Consider the following 17,013-nt stretch of genomic DNA (forward strand, 5'->3'; position numbering starts at 1 on the left):
TGTGTGCCAGCATGGATTATCCAGCCTCCTTTCCCCTTCCTCCTGCTGCCTGGGGTGTGCTGTTTCTGCCACACTGAAATGTGTCATATTTTTATTGAATAGCAACGTCCCAACCAAAGAGAGAAATACAACACAGGCATAATGAATCATGGGCTCTGTGGCCTCACTCAGCCCCAGGAGGCTGGAGCAGGCCAAGGGATGAAACACCGTGGGCCAACTCTTGTTTTCTTCACTTTTGCCTGCAAAGTGCACCCCAGGGAATTCACAAAACAATACTCATCCTGCTTGTACCAGAATCCAAGGATCCTAAATGGGCCAGGAGGAAAAGCATGTGCAGGAGGCAAGAGGGCCAAGTGGCACAGTGCTCCTCTCTGCACAATATCCTTCCCTGAGGAGGACTCTGGCTGCTGCTGCTGCCTGGGGAGCCTGGCCACAGCTGGAGGGCACTGATGTTACCAAAAATCCTTGGTCAGGCTGAACATGAGCCTCTAATGACACTCCCACTCAGAGAAGAATAAATGAAATGAACAATACAAACAGAAGTACACTTGTGCACTATTGTATTTGCTGGGAATGCACCAACAAAGGCAGGAATGATGCAGCTGACTCCATGTTCTCAGAAGGGTAATTTATTATTTTATTATACTATATTATATTAAATAATACTATATTATATTAAAGAATACAGAAAGGATACTTACAGAAGGCTAAAAAGATAATAATGAGAACTCCTGACTCTTTCCAACCCTGATTGGCCAAAGAGTGAAAACAACTCCCAGCAGAATCCAATGGAACAATCACCTGTGGGTGAACAATCTCCAAACACATTCCACAGGAGCACAACACAGGAGAAGCAAATGAGATCAGGATTGCTTTCTCTTTCCTTTTCTCAGCTTCCCAGGAGAAAATCCTGGCTGAAGGGATTTTATCAGAGAATGTGAATGCTACAGTGCACAACATGCAAGACTTTCCAAACTCTGCTCAGGGCAGGGCAGGCTTCAGGATAGATGTCAAAAGATAAAGCCTGACTGGGGAAGGACCAGAGACGGGCAGCAAGGACAAGTGGAGGACTTGGAAACATGATCTGTGAGGGCAGGGGGAATGAAGTGGCATTGGTTAATCCTGAGGAAGAAGGATGGGGAGATGAGTTAAGCCTTTAAGTGTATCAAAGACTACCACAGAGTAAGGCAATAAATCGGCCTCCCACTGGGGATAAGGGAAAATTACAATAATATTTTGGGAAAGACATTGAGAGAGACTTTCCAACTGCAGGATAAATAAGGACTGGAAAAGATACAGGTTGGCATATCTCCACCAACAGATGTTTTTAAGACCAGGTTAGACAAACCTCTGTCAAGGATGCAGGTTTTGGCAGCAAGGAAGGACAATGTGAGGTGTTAAGATTAATTTCAGTAATTTTTGTTAGCTGATTTCACTGTGCAGAAGCCAGAAGCTTCTGGAGAAAATTTCTGCCATGGCACAGGGTGAAGGTATTCGTGCATATCCTGAACAGGGTGGGTCTTCCCTGGAACTGCTCTGCCCAGCATGTGTGCTTTCCCTGAAGTTCAAGGACAGTCAGGTCAGGCAGTCAGGGAGGTGGCACCTTTTTATCATAAAGCTACTAGAGCTTTAAGCAAAGAGCTAAGAAATTGAAGACGCAGCAAAATATTTTTTCACGTAAAAGCCACTCAAACCCACCTTTAGGGGCCTCTCAGTAAAAGAAGGAGTCTTTGAGGAAGATTTCATTTAAAAACCCCATAAAAACATTATCTATTGTTCTCGAGCTTCTAATATTAGCAGGCCCAGAGCATAAATATTAATCACTTCATTGACCTGTGATGTTTCCAGCACTGCACAGGTAAGTGTGCTCCTTCCCCAATGATTCAGTCATGACTGGAAGTCACAGAAATATAGCCCAGAAAATCAGTAGTCCTGGCACACAGCAGCAGCTGCCAATGCTGGGGGTGGTACAGGAATCCCTGAGCTGGCCTGGGATGTGGCTGGGACAGGACAAGAGCCACCTTTATATGCTGCTCTTCTGACTCTGCCCATCTCTTTAGGGTGACAAATCCGCAGGGGTGACTATGACTCCCAGCACTTTTCCCTGAACTGCTCGTTCTGCAGCATAGGAAAAAATGACTTGGACAAAGATGCTGATGCCAGCTTTGTTCTCCAGAAAGAAGCTCTGCTGGAAGGTAGGAGTCATAAGCCTGAAAAAGCCAGCACAGCTCAGCACAGCCCTCTGGAATTTGGATGCTCTCCCTCGCTCCCCCTGTGGTCTCCTGCTGCTGCTTGCCTGGGGGCATGGCAAGGTGAGTGGGCGAGGTTCACCCCCAGAGGCTCCTGGGCTCCAGCACGTTGCTTTTGGTTATCTGCAGATTTTCCAAGAGTTTCCAAAGGTAGAGGAAGGGCTGTCTGCACCATGGGTGGTCCCTGTTCACGTACCCTCATGGTCTGAAACCTCATTACAGCAAGAAGGGAGGGGGTGAGCACTTTGTGTGTGTGTGTGTGTGTGTGTGTGTGTGTGTTGGGGAAGTGTTACAGTGGTTTGGGGATTTCTGTACCATCCAGGCAGGTGAAATTGTTAAATTGTGCTTCTTCCTGCAAGCGGCACAGCACAAGGGGAATCTGAGATGGAGTCAAGGAACTGTGAGATGGGGACTTCTGTGAGAGGAGAGTGGGTAGAGGGAAGAGACAGAAAGCAGGCCCTGTGTGTTCCTGACCTGAAAGGGAGAGCAGGGGGCTTTTGTGCAGCCCCCTGCTGCAGGTACCTACCTCCACACGGTTTAAGTACAAAAGAACTGAGAAGATGCTGAGCGAAAGATCTCAGCCCAGGCTAAGACCTTTCTGAATAAACATCCACATAAACATACCCCAATTAGTGGTAAGTGTGGGCTGGCCAGCTGCCCATCTCACTTATGTCCCTACTCAAGAGAGCCACAGGAACTCATCTGCCTTCGGGTTCAGCACATATGTAAGGCTTAACTAGCTTTTAAAGGCCAGGAAATGCCCTAAACCACTTTGCCTGTCCAGGAAAGTGTCTGCCTGCTGTGAACCCCCAGCCTCAGTGCTCACGCTCCAAGAGCAGCACTCTCAGCCAAGGCTCTGAAGGGCACAGGGTGTGTAAACCCACCCAAGACCCAGTCCTGCTCCTTGTCCAGGCAAGCAGGCTCTGCCTCCCTGATTCTCCCGGGCAGTGCATCAAACAGCTTGCAGGGAACATCCCATCCAGCCCCTCTGCAGCCAGGGAGAGGCACCAGGAGGCATGAAAGCCACAATTCTCCAGCCACAGCTCTCCCTCCAGCACCTGGCTCAGACAGGTACCAGCCGTAAGGGGAGTACCTGGGGAGTGCATGGGGTTGCAATGTGAACCTCAATGCTGCAACAGCTCTGGGGGCTGTTTATTTTCTGAGGGTTTATTTTGTAATTCTTTATGTATCCTTGCAGGTGTTTCATGTTCTCCGATGTTGGAAAGCCCCTGTGAAGACCTTGCTCTGTCCCGTCGGAGCAGAGAGAGGTATATTGTGCGAGGGAACATCATCTGCAGCCAAGGTGGGAGTAATGCACAGTGAGATGCTGATTTTGGACACAAACTTTTAGGATATAACCCCACACTAGATGCTGACTCCTTTCAAATTGGAAAAACATGGATGAACCCCAGAAACAGTTTACTTGCTCTTTCCAGTTAGCATTGGAAGCACAGCAGCCAGGATAGGCACAGTGGTACCATGTCCTGCAGCCCCAGTGGGAACTGGCACTCATTTAAGCAGGGCATTTGTTCTGGCTTGCATGGTTCAAAGTCTGAGCTTTTATGATCACAATAATCAGGTTGCCTTGCCTGCACCCTGATTAGTTCATAGCTTGGCAAAACCTATTGCACGCACTGTTCCCTACTTGTGCTTTTGCTTGGCAGAGAAGAGGCCAGAAGCGGTTTCAGGCAGTAGCCAGCTGCAGGCAGGCAGGCAGTAGCCATGTGCCCCATTTTCCACGCTTTGGACATCCCTGGGTGTGCAGGAGTGCGCTGAAAGTGCCATGGCCCCGAGGGCTCTCCTGGGCAGCACTGAAATGGGTGCTGGGGGCAGCTGCCTGCGGCTCGCTAATGAACTATTGATGTATCTGCAGTGCAAACTCGAAACGAGCCCACAGTGGAGTTAGATAGCAGCTCTGCCAGCGCGGGGCCATGCCGTGTCCGTGACGGGGCACGATCGTTTTCTTTCCCCACACAGCTCCCCGGGACAGTCGGGCAGGGCAGGGCCGGGGCTGGCACCGAGGGTGCTGCAGGGTGTGCGCCACCGAGCCAGCCCCGCGGATGGAGCTGGGGCTGCCATCCGCCCTTCCCCGGGCCGGGGCTGGGCTCGGGGCTGTCGCTCCCGGGCAGCCGCTCCTCCTCCTCCTCCCCGCAGCTGTGCCGTGAGGGGCGGAGGATGAGAAGGGCGAGGAGGATGCCCCGTGCCCGCCGGGCTGGCGGCGGCGCCTCCCCCGCGCGGCGGCCCCCGCCTCCCCTCGCCTCAGCGCCTTAAATGCCTCGGCCGCGGCGGCAACAAAGGCGGGCGGCGGCCGTGAGTGAGGGGCCGGCCGAGGGTCGGCGAGGCGGGGCTGGCGGTGGGTGACTGAGGGTCCATGGTGCCTGCAGGGCCGGGCTGGGGTAGCGGTGAGCGACTGAGGGGCAGCGGGACGGGGCTGGGGTAGCGGTGAGTGCCTGAGGGGCAGCGGGACCGAGCTGGGGTAGCGGTGAGCGACTGAGGGAGCAGCGGGACCGCGCTGGGGTAGCGGTGAGCGACTGAGGGAGCAGCGGGACCGCGCTGGGGTAGCGGTGAGTGCCTGAGGGGGCAGCGGGACCGGGCTGGGCTAGCGGTGAGTGCCTGAGGGGGCAGCGGGACCGGGCTGGGCTAGCGGTGAGTGCCTGAGGGGGCAGCGGGACCGGGCTGGGCTAGCGGTGAGTGCCTGAGGGGCAGCGGGACCGGGCTGGGCTAGCGGTGAGTGCCTGAGGGGCAGCGGGACCGGGCTGGCGGTGAAGGAGCCACCGAGGGTCGGCGGTGGGCGAGGCTGAGGCGCCGCGGGGTCGCAGGTGCCGCGGAGGACGGCAAGGGCCGTGCCCCGCCGTGCCCGGTCCCGCCGCCCTCGCGGGTCTCGGTTGTGGCATGAGGTGGGCTCCGGCGTGCAGCGTGGGGCGGACGAGCGCCAGCTCCGCTGAGGAGTAACTTTTGTTATTTCCTATAATTTATGTTTATAACCCATCAGTATAAACTTCCAAGAGCGGCAGATGTGTATGGCGGCAGCTGCCCGGGCTGCCTGTCCCCCCTGCTCTCCCCGCTCGCCGGCGCTTTGGCAGCACAGAAATCCCCGGTGGCTGCGGAGCCCGCCCGGCGGCGGCTCCGAGCAGAGAGGGTGGGCCGGGGATGAGGCGGACAGACCCCGGCCCCTGCCTGCCTCCGGCTTGTGCTCGCCCTTGCCTGAATTTGACAGATCCCAGCTGGCCTGGGTCAGCCCGCAGGGACCCGCCAGTCCTAGCAAGGGATTTAATCTGTGAGTAATTTTAGAAGTAGCTGCATTCGTCTCTACTAGCGCACAGCAGGTCAGGCTGCAGAGAGAATAAATAATGTGTAGCGTGTTTTTTGTGCTGCCGTGTACTAGTCTTTCAGGGGAAATCTCTGTTCCTGCATTTATGAGCCCCTGGTAAATCAGGGCAGTGAATGGGGACCAGGGGCTGAAGGAGTGGGAGCTGCTGCTGCTTTATGCTATTTCCATATCTGCTTGCTGCAACTGGATCTAATCACTGACAGTGTCAAAACAGAAATATCTGCAAGGGGAAAGGTGCCATGGCAGAGCAGCTGGATGTAGCAGGAGATTTTCTTGGCTGTGAGGGAGTGAGAAACCAGAGCTGCCTATTAATGTGTGAAGAATGAGTCTAACTCTCTCTGTGTGACTCCTCCTTTAGTGGCACACTCGCAGGACTGCACTTGCCTAAACACTGGTAGCTAACCTGGAATACTTTTTCTGAGCTGGGATAACTTTAAATAAATGGGAATGCTATGGTGCAAGGCTGCTCCTTGCGTCCTCCTGCTCTCAGAGGGGAGAGTGGAAGGAGACCCCAGCAGAATGGGGTAAGTGTGCATAAGGTGGGTTACTGAGGGGGAGAGGGACAGCTTTCTGTCCTCAGCTTTTGCTGCTAAAACTGAGTATTGTACTGACCTTGGTAGTGCATCTTGGAATGTCCCGCTCATCTCCTGTGTCCAAAATATAAATATTCAAACGCTCATCCCTCCTGTTTCATCACAGTGCCCTGGGTCACTGCATCAGGGAAGGTTTAGGTGGAGCTCCAAATGCCTGAGGCACTCATTATAGATATGAGTGATGCTAAATCTTCCCCAGGAGGAAGAATATTAGCAAGAAAAAATCTTCCCCAAAAGGCCCCTGGGACTGAGGCCAAGAGTGTCTAATGAGGCAGACTTTTCCTGTTAGCTGCAGTTCTTGTGGGAGGGTGAGGGCCTGGGGCTTGGAGTGAGCCCATGTGGGGATGGATGTTAGGGGGCAGGCAGCCCATCCCCAGGTCTGCTCTGGGCACCTCATCACCCACTGCTCTGGAGGTGATGCAGCTGCTGAGTCAAACAAATCATCTGTTTTCTTCTGGTTCAGCAGATAAATTGGTTTGGTGATGGTGCAGCAGGGATGAGCAGCTCTGTTGTGCTCTGACAGTGCTGGGGACAGGACAGCCATGCAAGGCTGCAGCTTGGCTCCAGAGAAATCTGTCCTCTGCTTTTCTGCTCTCATTGAATGGGTGCTTCTCTTAGGTAAGCTAAATACAATGGAAGGAGCTGTGTTTGTGGGGTCCTCTGCCAAAATGTGTGTCTCTGGCCAAAATGGTGCATGGCCTGGAAATGGAGATGCTCACATCAGTGAGCTGCCCCATTGTCACTGGAGCTACAGCCTCAGCTGGGTGTGCATGTGTCTCCTGCTGGCAGCAAATGTGTGGTTAGGTTTCAGAAAAGAGGGATATCTGATCATATCTACTGAATTCCTGGACACAAAAATATTTGTTGATGTGATTTTGAGCAGGCTGCCCACTCTGGTGGCTGCTCTTTGTGTGCTCTGTAACTTGGTTGAAACCAAAGAGTGGAAATGCAGTGCATTGTTGTTCATGGAGACCTAGTTTCCTAGGGACAAAATAGGTGAGTACTTAAAGCTTGTTTTGCAGTGACTGCTGGCAGAGTGCTCTCCTGCAGGGCTGGGAATGCATGAGAGGAATTAGAGGTGCAGGGGTGGTCTAACAAAGGGCAGAGCAGATGCATCCAGTGATGTTGTGTGTCTTGGCTGTCCTTGAGCCAGTGCTGCAGAGGAGCTGATTGCTGTGCATTCAGAGTTCGTGTCCTCTGTCACGCCCTGCCCCCAGGGGTGTGTCCCCACACCCCCACAGGCACCTCAGGCACAGCACATCTCACCCAGCTCCTGTCCTGCTCCGGGCCACGCTGTGTTGCCCTTTCAGGCTGGCTGATGTGGAGAACGTGATTGAACTCAAGTTCTTTGCCCACCAGGGCTTCTCCTCACACCCTCACCCTGCTGCACTGGCAGCGTGTGGAGGGGCAGAAGTGCTGCTGCAGTTGTGATGCTCAGCCCTCTCCACAGGAGAGCTTCAGTGCTGTGCACAGCCACCAGTGAAAATGGCATTTTCCTGTGCTCTACTCTACATTTGTAAGGATCACTGTAATAGGTCTGACAGAATTGTTTTGATGATCTTGTTCAAAGTATCCAGACCTTTCTGTAGCCCTCAGATTTTGGAAGAGGGATGTAAATCACAATCCTGCACAGGATTAGCAATCACAGAGCATTATGAATCAATCTTAGTCACAGCCCTTCTTAGAACGCTGACCTACATATTACAGCTTTCACTGTAACTTCTTCACCAAGGACAGGCTTTGCTTCTTTCCCAATGTGAGGTGGTCCAGTGGCTGGACATGTCTGTGTTTGAGGGACATTCCTGGTGGCTTCAGATCTGCTTGATGTCTGTGCTGCTTGACTGGATAACTTGTCAATGAAGTATGAAATACAAGTGGTTCCTTTGAATGTTCTCTGAATTATAATTGTGCTGATTAAAAAAGCTGGAAGATGAAATGAGATGCTTTCTGTGTAAAGCGCTCTTAGATGTTGAGCCAGCAGGGATCATTGTTATCAGATCCTCTAATCACTTGTGTGATTAAAAACCTTGGAAAAACTTACATGTTGTAAGTAAAAATGAAGGTTTATTACCTTTTTGAATGTGTGCTGTGGCTCAGCCTTTGGTGATCTGTGAACCCAAAGCTTCTGTAAAGTCCCTCCCTGTGGGTCACTGATGGCACTGAATATGAATGCACATCTGCTGGCTCCACTTGCAGATGAGTTTTCCTGCCGATTCCCAGAGCAGCGAGATGAAGGATGATGAAAAGGAGAGTCCAGAGCAGTGACTTGGCTGATTTAAGGCAGCACTTAAGCCCATTTCTGTCACTATGATTCCAGCTCATCTCCAGACTCTGGTAGAGTCTTTGGTTTGAAGGATGCTGGGAAGCAATGACAAATCCATGTGCTGGTCTGTGTGTGTGCTTCCCAGCATGTACCAGGACCATGGTGAAGGTCCTTCTGGGTGAGTGTGTGTACAGCAGCATGTTCACATGCACATCTTGGGTATGGAGCATATTTGGCTCTCTGGGTGTCCAGGAGCTCTTCTGTGAAACCAGAACAGAGGAAGCCTGCCTTGTAGTTTTTTGTCTCAGCAGGTTGCAAGAGGTGCCTTTGCTCAGCTGGGGTTTGCTGGTCCCTCTGCAGCATTTGCAAGGTGATGCGTTTCCCTGGGGTGCTTGGCTTGGAGTGTCTCTGAAATGAAGAGCTCTGCCACCAAGTCATCTGGTGGTCTCCAGGGTTTGCTAGTGGTGTGTTGCTCACAGGTTCCCACAGCCTCTGTTCTCAAGCAGAGGTTGGTGTGGAAAGCTGCAGCACAGCATCTTGCGGTTTCTTTTTCTATAAATAGCTAAAATAAAAAGCTCTGTTTGTGAGATTGGAAACATTGCACATAGTAGCTCACCTTCTAACAGCAGTGTGCTGGTGTTCAGGGAGGCCTCTGCTTTTCTGCCTCGTGCCCCACACTCTTGTGCCTGGGGATGGTCTGTCTGTGCAGGCAGAAGGGAGCTCTGTGCTCTTTCTGTGTGCTCCTGATGTGTGTTAGCTCTGGGAGCTGGCACCTCCTGAAAATGAGCTGAGCAAAGCTGCTCCTGTACCTCCGTGCTGCTGAGGAGAGCCCCAATGCCCCCAGCACAGGATGTCTGTCTGTCTGTCTGTACATCCCACACTGATCCCTGGGCACTGGTGGGCATGTCTGTCACACAGCCCAGCTTGTGCCTGTGCCTGGGAACTGGGAACAAGCTAATGCTCCCTTGTTTCATATTGCATCCACTCTGCTTCCAGTGGCTGCAGCAGTTTGGATTTTCAGCTGTAACGTTTAGCAGAAAAAGAAGAGTTGTTGACAGCAGTGATGAATTTTTTAATATGCATTGCAGCTTGCCCTTGGTGTCTTTGTGGTACAGTGTTTGCTGATTAGGAAATCAGAGGGGTTCCAGTCAACCTCAGTGCTCAGTGGATTTTCTGCAAATACCCTGTGTGTGCCAGCAGAGTCCCAAATGTGTGGGAACAGTGTGATAACCCTCACTGGGATGGAATGACAATAGAAAATGCTGTGGCAGTTGTGCAGCAATGACAGCTTTCTCAAATGGATCTCCTGTGGGCTAAAAGACATCTGGTCCTGGTTTCCCCCTGGTTATCTCAAGGACCTGCTTTTACCTCGAAGTAACATTTGATGTACAGCATCAGAGTAATGACTTTTTTGTTCTAAATTTGTTTGTAAGGCAGAATCTTTAGGAAAGGCTGCAAGCAGAGCTCTGTCTGAGCTGCTCTCTTCTGGAGGCACAGAGCATCCCAGAAGCAATTAGTTTATATCTTAAATGAATAAATTAATAAAAAACTACTCAGAGAAAATGCTGTGAGCTGCATTGCCTTACATGAAAATTTGGGTGTGATCCTTTGTTAACTAAGTTGGATTAAAGTTTATTCATTTGGTTGGTTTTTGTTCTTATCTCCTTTGCTCACAGTTTAGTTCTTCCTAAATACAAGATTTTACTTTTGTCCAGGGATAGATTACCACTGTGTTACTTCTTGGTTATCTTTGTGACCTGTGTTCCTGCTATTCTCTGTGCCTGCAAGGGGTCTTAAAGAAATTAAAAATTTCGATGTACAAGACTGTAATTGTTTGGATAAAATCTCCCTGTTGGTGTCATGAGACCCCATCTGGAGGGCTGCACCCAGCTGGTCTGGGGTCCCCAGCACAGGAAGGACATTGGCCTCTTGGAGCAAGTCCAGGAGAGGCCACCAGGGTTGTTAAAGGGATGGACACATCTCCTGTGAGGGAAGGCTGAGAGAACTGGGATTGTTGAGCCTGGAGAAGGGATCAGGGTGAGCTCATTGTGCCCTTCCTGCAGGAAAGGGGGACAGGGACTTTTTACAAGAGCCTGGAGGGACAGGACAGGGAGGAATGGCTTCAAACTGGCAGAGAGTAACTTCAGATTGGGTATTAGGAAAATTTCCTCCCTGTGAGGGCGGTGAGCCCTGGCACAGGGTGCCCAGAGAAGCTGTGGCTGCCCCATCCCTGGAAGTGTCCCAGGCCAGGCTGGATGGGGATTGGAACAACCTGGGATAGTGCAGGGTGTCCCTGCCATGACAGGGGGCTCGAACAAGATGATCTTTAAGGTCTCTTCCAACCAAAACCTTCTATGATGATTCTATGTTACTTTATATTTTTGGGTTGCTTACATTTTTATATACATTTATATTTGCCCTTCTCCAGCAGAGCTTCAGTGTAAATAATTGTTGGAGTTGGCCACTTTGTGAGTGAGGTCCATTAGCAGAAATGTAGCAAAGATGGAAAAGCTCCGTTCTGGCTCCTCTGGGCTGGTATTTCACAGGCAGGTCTGATGAATACTTTATATGTTTTATGAGAGTCTGGAAGGTGCTGGATGGGTTTAGCTGTCATCCAGATGATGGTGTCTGTGAATATGGAGCTTGTTTCTTATTGACAGCCATTCTTGCAATCCACTTTTCACAAATGCTTCTGTCCATGAGAGTGTTGCTTTCTTGGGAAGATCATCAGCAAGACTGATTAACAAGTTTGTTCCGGTGCTGATAATGTTTATTTTGTGAAGTCTGTGGCTGCCTGGGGAGCTGCCTTGCACCTTTCTGAACAGGGAAACCTCCTCCCCAGGAAGGGATGCGTTATGACTTCCTTCCAACAGATGCTGCAGGGGCAGGTTTCAGTTGGACAGCGGGATTCCCAAAGGCAAAAATGGAATTGGTAGAAATAAGTGTTGCTTGTGCCTGTGACACGAAAGGGTATTTTTAGAGCCATGGGAGTCCCCAGGCAGACAGGAAGGAAGAGCAGTGACTGGAATGCCTTGTGTGATGGCTCAGTCTGCTGATGGGACAAAGTGAGGGATCACTGGCAGTTTTTGGCTCTTCAGATTTAATTAAATAGTTGTTTAGAGAGCAGCTGTCCTGACTGCTGCAGCCTGAGCAGCTGCCTGTGGACTGAGTGTATGAAAAGGTGATGGAGCCTCGGAGCTGGCAGCGCTCCAGGTGCTGAGAGCGGGGACCGCGGCCAGGCTGCTGCTTTGCCGCGCAGCACAGCCCTGCGGGAGCCCTGTGGATGCCGTGGAACTTTCTGCAGATTTACCTGCCGATTTTCAGAGCAGTTGTTACTTGTATCTTCTGTTTTATTATTGTTATAACACGGTGTGGGGGTGGAGTGGCAATTATTTTAGGTTCTGTGGATGTGGCTCAGCAATTTTAAATGTGGTTAGAAGTGCATTTTTAAAAATTGAGGTGAACTCCTTAAAGTCTGCGCCTGTGGTAACAGTCAAATTAATTTTCAAGTGTGATATCACTCCCCTCTCCTCTTCCACTCTCAATTTTGAAAACTTCTTACCACTCTGTAAATCACTTTGCAAAAGACCCATCTCTTTCAAATGAACTACATGTTCTATGGTTAAGAAGTTTGCCTTGTTATTAGGGGAGTGCAGTTGGGTAACTATTTATTAGCTAGTCATGGATGAATTGTTTAATTAGATAGATAATCATATGCTTGCAATCTAAGGAGAAAAAAATCAGAGAGGTTAATTAAGGAATGGTTAGAAAATTTGATGTCAGAAATGGTGCTAAGTTTCAGCCTGGGCCTCTTAATTAAAATTAGTTAAATTCATGCTGGAAGTGAATGGAAATGAAGGAAATTTAACTTTACCATGCCTACAGATGTGGGAGTGTACCAAGGTCAGCAATGCATATTAACTCATACTTTTAAAATTAATTTCTGGCACTAATTTGGCTTGATTTTTTCCCATCTGTCTTCATGCAGACAACACTGTGGAAGCGTCGCTTATCTGAGGTATTGCAGAAATGCCTTTCCCCCCCCCGCTGTTCCTTTGTGACCTCTGAGCTGAGGTTTCACGCTGGGTGAGGACGGCAAGTCAAACCCTGCAGGTGATGCTGCAGATGCTTAATTGTGCACGTAAACATCTGTGAGGTGCTCTCGGGCGTGACGGTCGCGTCCTGCCGCTCGTGGGGTGGAACCAAGGGCAGAAACACCCTCCTGAGTGGGGTGTGTGCCTCCTGGGGGCAGGAAGGGGCGGCTCTGTCCCCGCTGCGTGTCCCAGCTTGTCCCAGTGTCAGCGCCTCGGCCGGAGCGGGTCGGGGCTCAGCTCACCCAACCCCGCTGCTGTCAGGGCAGCTCTGCTCTTCCTTCCCACATTCTGCCCACGTGGATTTCCCCTGGTTGCTGCAGCTCCCTGATCGGGAGGAGAACAAACGTGGGGTGTGGTTAAACGCCAGGCAGGGCTCTATTGCATTCGTATTGCTGTTATATTATTTCTAGAGTCCCGTACCTTACGAGCAGTTCTTCTCAGCAGAGTTGTTCCTGCTGCTTCATCAGGGCTCTTTCCAGGCTCTCCCTGACCAGAAAGCCCAGCCCCTTTTATCCCAGTTATCTTCATTAGCTACAGCTGCAGCCCAATTAAGGACATCACAGCTGAAGCTCACTTAGAACAACTAGGATTGGGGCACACACAATACATATATTTTACAAGGACTCCTACTACAGGGCTCCCCATAAGTGGAGGGAGCAGCTGTGTGTGTTGCCAGCCTCCCACATTCCCCTGAGTGCTTGTGCTGTCCTTGGCCAGCTGGTGCTGGAGGCTGCAGGATGGTGCTGGTGACTTCTGGAGAGTGTGGGCCACCGTGGCTGCCCTAAGCCCACCTGCCAGGGTTTCAGTAACCACAGGCTGCTTGTGGCTGGCTTTTTCCAGCACTGTTTTTTCTGAAGTGAAGAACTCAGGCTGTGTGAGACAGTGATCATATCCTGCTTCCCCTCCTCTTGAGATTGCCCCAGAGGAGTGTTTTAATGCAGTGTCTTAAAGTCTTGAAGTTGTTTTGGAGCATTTCCTGTGGCCAAATTCCTGGCTAAGCACATGCTCCTAGAAGCCTTCTCATCCTTCTGGTATTGCTCCTTGGAGCCTCCTTCAGCTCCTGCCAGATTCCTAAGCAGCCATCTCTTAGACAGCTTTCAGTCTCTCTGGTTCTTGAGCATCTTTTATCCCTCCCACATCCTTGGCTTTTTCTCTTAGGTTTCATGAAAACAAACTCTTGTTAAAAAAAATCCCAAACCAAACCCAAAAATACCAGTGAAAACCCCTACCCACTCTCCAAATGTCCAAATACATTCTGCCTCTTTTCCCTGTAGTTGCATGTATTATTTTTCACAAAACTGAATTTAGCTGTTGGTGTTACCAGTAGCTCTAATGATTTTTTTTTTTATAGCCAGTTACCAGGAGACTACTAGCTGTGTGTTTGTGTCAAAAAGTAGGTGTAATGGTTCAGAGCAGATGAGCTGCAAAAACTACCCCCTTAAAAAAGGCCTGTGGAGAAGCCAAGTTGGTGTTGCCTACTGGAGAAAGAGATTCTGTGTCTCTGGTTTGGGGTGGAGGCTCAAGGAAGTTCAGTTCATCTTGAGCAAGATGGGTTTGAAATGGAAATATTGGTATTTGCAGTGCTTGGGGAAGGCAGTGAGAGAGTTGGTAGGTGTGGGAACAGGATCCTGCTGGGGCATTGCCGGGGCAAGGCTGTGCTGGGTGAGAGGTTGGCTCAGCCATAACTGGCACAGGTCACCTTTGTCCATGGCTCCTGCTGGGGCTGTGGGGCTTGGCAGTGTCCCTTGTGCTGCATTTGTCCTGAGACACAGGGGACACCAAGTCCTGCTTCAGCTTGCCTTGCAGCAGGTGAGGTTCTCTGTTCCTGGGAGCAAAGAACAGCAGTGAGGGATTTCCTCTCTAGGGTATCCCAGCAATGTCCTGGTAACTGGGCCTGTGTTTCCCCAGGCCTGTGGCCAGCCCAGCAATCAGGAACTGCATTTTCAGTTCCTACCCTGCTCTGGGTAGCAGAGGCTGAGGTCTGGCTGCAGTGATCCCATCAGTCTCACATCTAAGGTCACATCTTAGATCCCTGACCGAGGCACTGCCCAGGGTCCTTTGCTGCTCTCTGTGCTCTTGCTTCCCAAGCCTCTCCTCTGCAGAAGGGATGGTTTGGGGTTTCTTGTTCTTCTGTGGTGCTGCTGAAGTTCCAGTATTTGCACAGAGCCAATTCCTCTGAGATGATAATAATTCTTCTGTTTAAGCACAAGCTGCCAATTTACAGAATTAACTGCCAGTGGTCTGCAGTAGCCCTTGACTTGCCCTAGAACTTGCTTTAATAAAAGAGAATAGGTTTTTAATGAAAGTGGAAGGACTTCTGTGTTTTCTCTGGAAATACTGAAGGGGCTGCAAAGCCAGGCTCTCAGAAGACAGGAGAGTTTTTAAGTTATGGAGCCCAAATCTGACCTCTGTGCACTGCAGGTTCTGATTGCTTGGTTCCACAGCTGCTGCTTGGCTTGATGCTGCCTTGCTCAGTGTGCATCATTGATCTCTATTTGCACTTGTTAGGTGGGGTTTCATTTTCCTTTTTGCAGCTCTGAGGTTGTGCTTTGCTTGTGTGCTTCAGCCCTGCCCCGAGAACAGAAACCCGAGCTGCCCAATGGCTCCTCCGTGGTGCTGCTCATAAACGTGTGAGCAGCTGCAGTTCACGGTGAGCTGTGGGAAAGCAGCTCTGCAAATGGGGAGCTGAGGCTCCCACAGGGCACTCAGCCAGTCCTGGGTGCTCCTTGGGGAAGCTGCCCGGAATTCTCTCCATTTCTGATGTCCATGAAGTGCAGTTCTGTGGCTGAGAGCTCAGCCCATGTGCAGAACTGATCGTGGTTCTGTCCTTCTGCCACTGGCAACTAAGGATGTGAGAAGTTTATTTTAAGGTTTGTTTGGTTTCATAGCAGCTCTAAAAGAATCAAAGCAGGAATCACTTTTTGTCAGCTTTGGTTTGCCTTTCTTGAGACTTTATCTGGCTTTTGTACCTTATTTACTACAAATTAAAAAAAAAAAAAATCTGCTGGAAAAACCCCACCCAGGTAAAACATTATTTCAGTGCTGTCGTGCATTGAGTGCTTCTGCTGAGTGAGAGGAGTATGCTGTGACAAAACGAGAGGCAGGATTAGTTTTTTTTTTTTGTGTATTTTATGGAGAGAGGAGGGAGCTGGGCTGTCCACCACACAGGCTTATCCTGCCTGAATCATCCCCAGGCGTGGGGATGAAACATGGACAATGAAACATTGTCCTCCCTGTGGAGGGATTGCAGACAGGATTTGTTGGCTGGGTGACACCAGCAACCGGGGGAAGGAGCCATGGGCTCTGGCAGTGACCTGAGAGCAGGTATTTATTTGCTCCAGTCACTGCTTCTCTTCAGGCTTGTTCCCAGCCTGCCTTCCAGTCCTTGCCTTGGTGGTCTTCATGGACCATCCTGGTGTGAAGCTCCTCAGCATCCCATCCCACCTCTGCTCTGTGATGTTGTCTGGGTTTCACATCCTGCTCCCCTGTGTCTGACAGACCTGCTCTATCCTGGCTTCCTTGTTCCTCACATTTTCTCCTCTGACCGATGTGACCAGGGGTTACTGCTGTCCCTGCCAGGGCTGGGTGGCATTGTTCGTGTCCCTGCCCCCAGCCAGTGTCTGTGCCCCCCCAGCCATGCTGGTCCCCATCTGAGCCTCTCTGCTGTGGGGCCTGGGGCATTCCTGGCTGGTGCTCTGCTCTGCACAGCTTTAATGATTTTCCATTTGGCTGTGATTAACCTGACAGGCAGGGCTTTGCTTATTGCATTCAGGAAGAGTTGTGGTGGCAACTCTTTTTTTCTCTAGCTTTAGGATGAATCAGCACTAACAAGGAAGCAGTAAACAAATACAATTTATTTTACAAGACGACAGACAGCAGGATGTTTTCCTCTGCCAAAGCATCCATCAGGCTGTTGGTTAAGCCGTAGCTGGGAAGGTGGGAAGGAGAAATAATTCCTCACTCATAGAAAAAAGATAAGTCATAAGTCTCTGACTGCCAGTGGGAGGGATGCTGAATGACTGAGGAAGCTGGTGCCTCCTCCTCCTCATGGTCCCACAGTCTGGTGATTACTGGCTGGTGGTGCACAGCCCTGTCACATTGGAGCCTGGATGTTACTAGAGTGTATTAAATGCCTTCAGGCAGACAAACTCTGGGCTGGTACTTAATTTACAGCACTCTCCAGGATCGTTCCATATAGATCTCTGTCTTAGGAGGGAAGAAGAATTAATGATTAATTAATGAAGTCTTTTACATTGTTGTGAATCTGGGGGTAATTTTAGGCCCTTACTTTACCTTGTCCATCTTTCAAGCTTTTGCTTCTTTTAGTAATTATCTGCTTGTATTCCTGATGGTTAAACTTGCCACATAGAAATGTTGTGTTGATGAATTCCTCAGATTCTGATTTGACCAGAAGGCAAGGAGATCTGATCCCTCTCATGCTCATGGCTTTCAGAACTGGTGCTGAGAGCTCAAGCTCTGCCAA

The 17,013-nt window shown here is 50.3% G+C and overlaps 1 protein-coding gene across 3 annotated transcripts in view; it reads left to right on the forward strand.

Moving 5' to 3' along the window:
* The first annotated feature begins 4,542 nt into the window (after nucleotides 1-4,542).
* Nucleotides 4,543-17,013, forward strand: part of ST6GAL1 (ST6 beta-galactoside alpha-2,6-sialyltransferase 1) — a 46,364-nt gene continuing 33,893 nt past the window's right edge. Inside the window, exon 1 of one of the 3 annotated variants that reach the window (XM_058811991.1) lies at nucleotides 4,543-4,559. The gene's annotated coding sequence lies outside the window, so the exon portion shown is untranslated. Of the gene's footprint in view, nucleotides 4,652-17,013 lie in introns of all 3 variants that reach the window. The other 2 variants (XM_058811989.1, XM_058811990.1) reach the window with 2 other exon arrangements.

Source organism: Ammospiza caudacuta, chromosome 11 (genome assembly GCF_027887145.1).
Source record: "Ammospiza caudacuta isolate bAmmCau1 chromosome 11, bAmmCau1.pri, whole genome shotgun sequence".
In the NCBI taxonomy this organism is placed as follows: domain Eukaryota; kingdom Metazoa; phylum Chordata; class Aves; order Passeriformes; family Passerellidae; genus Ammospiza; species Ammospiza caudacuta.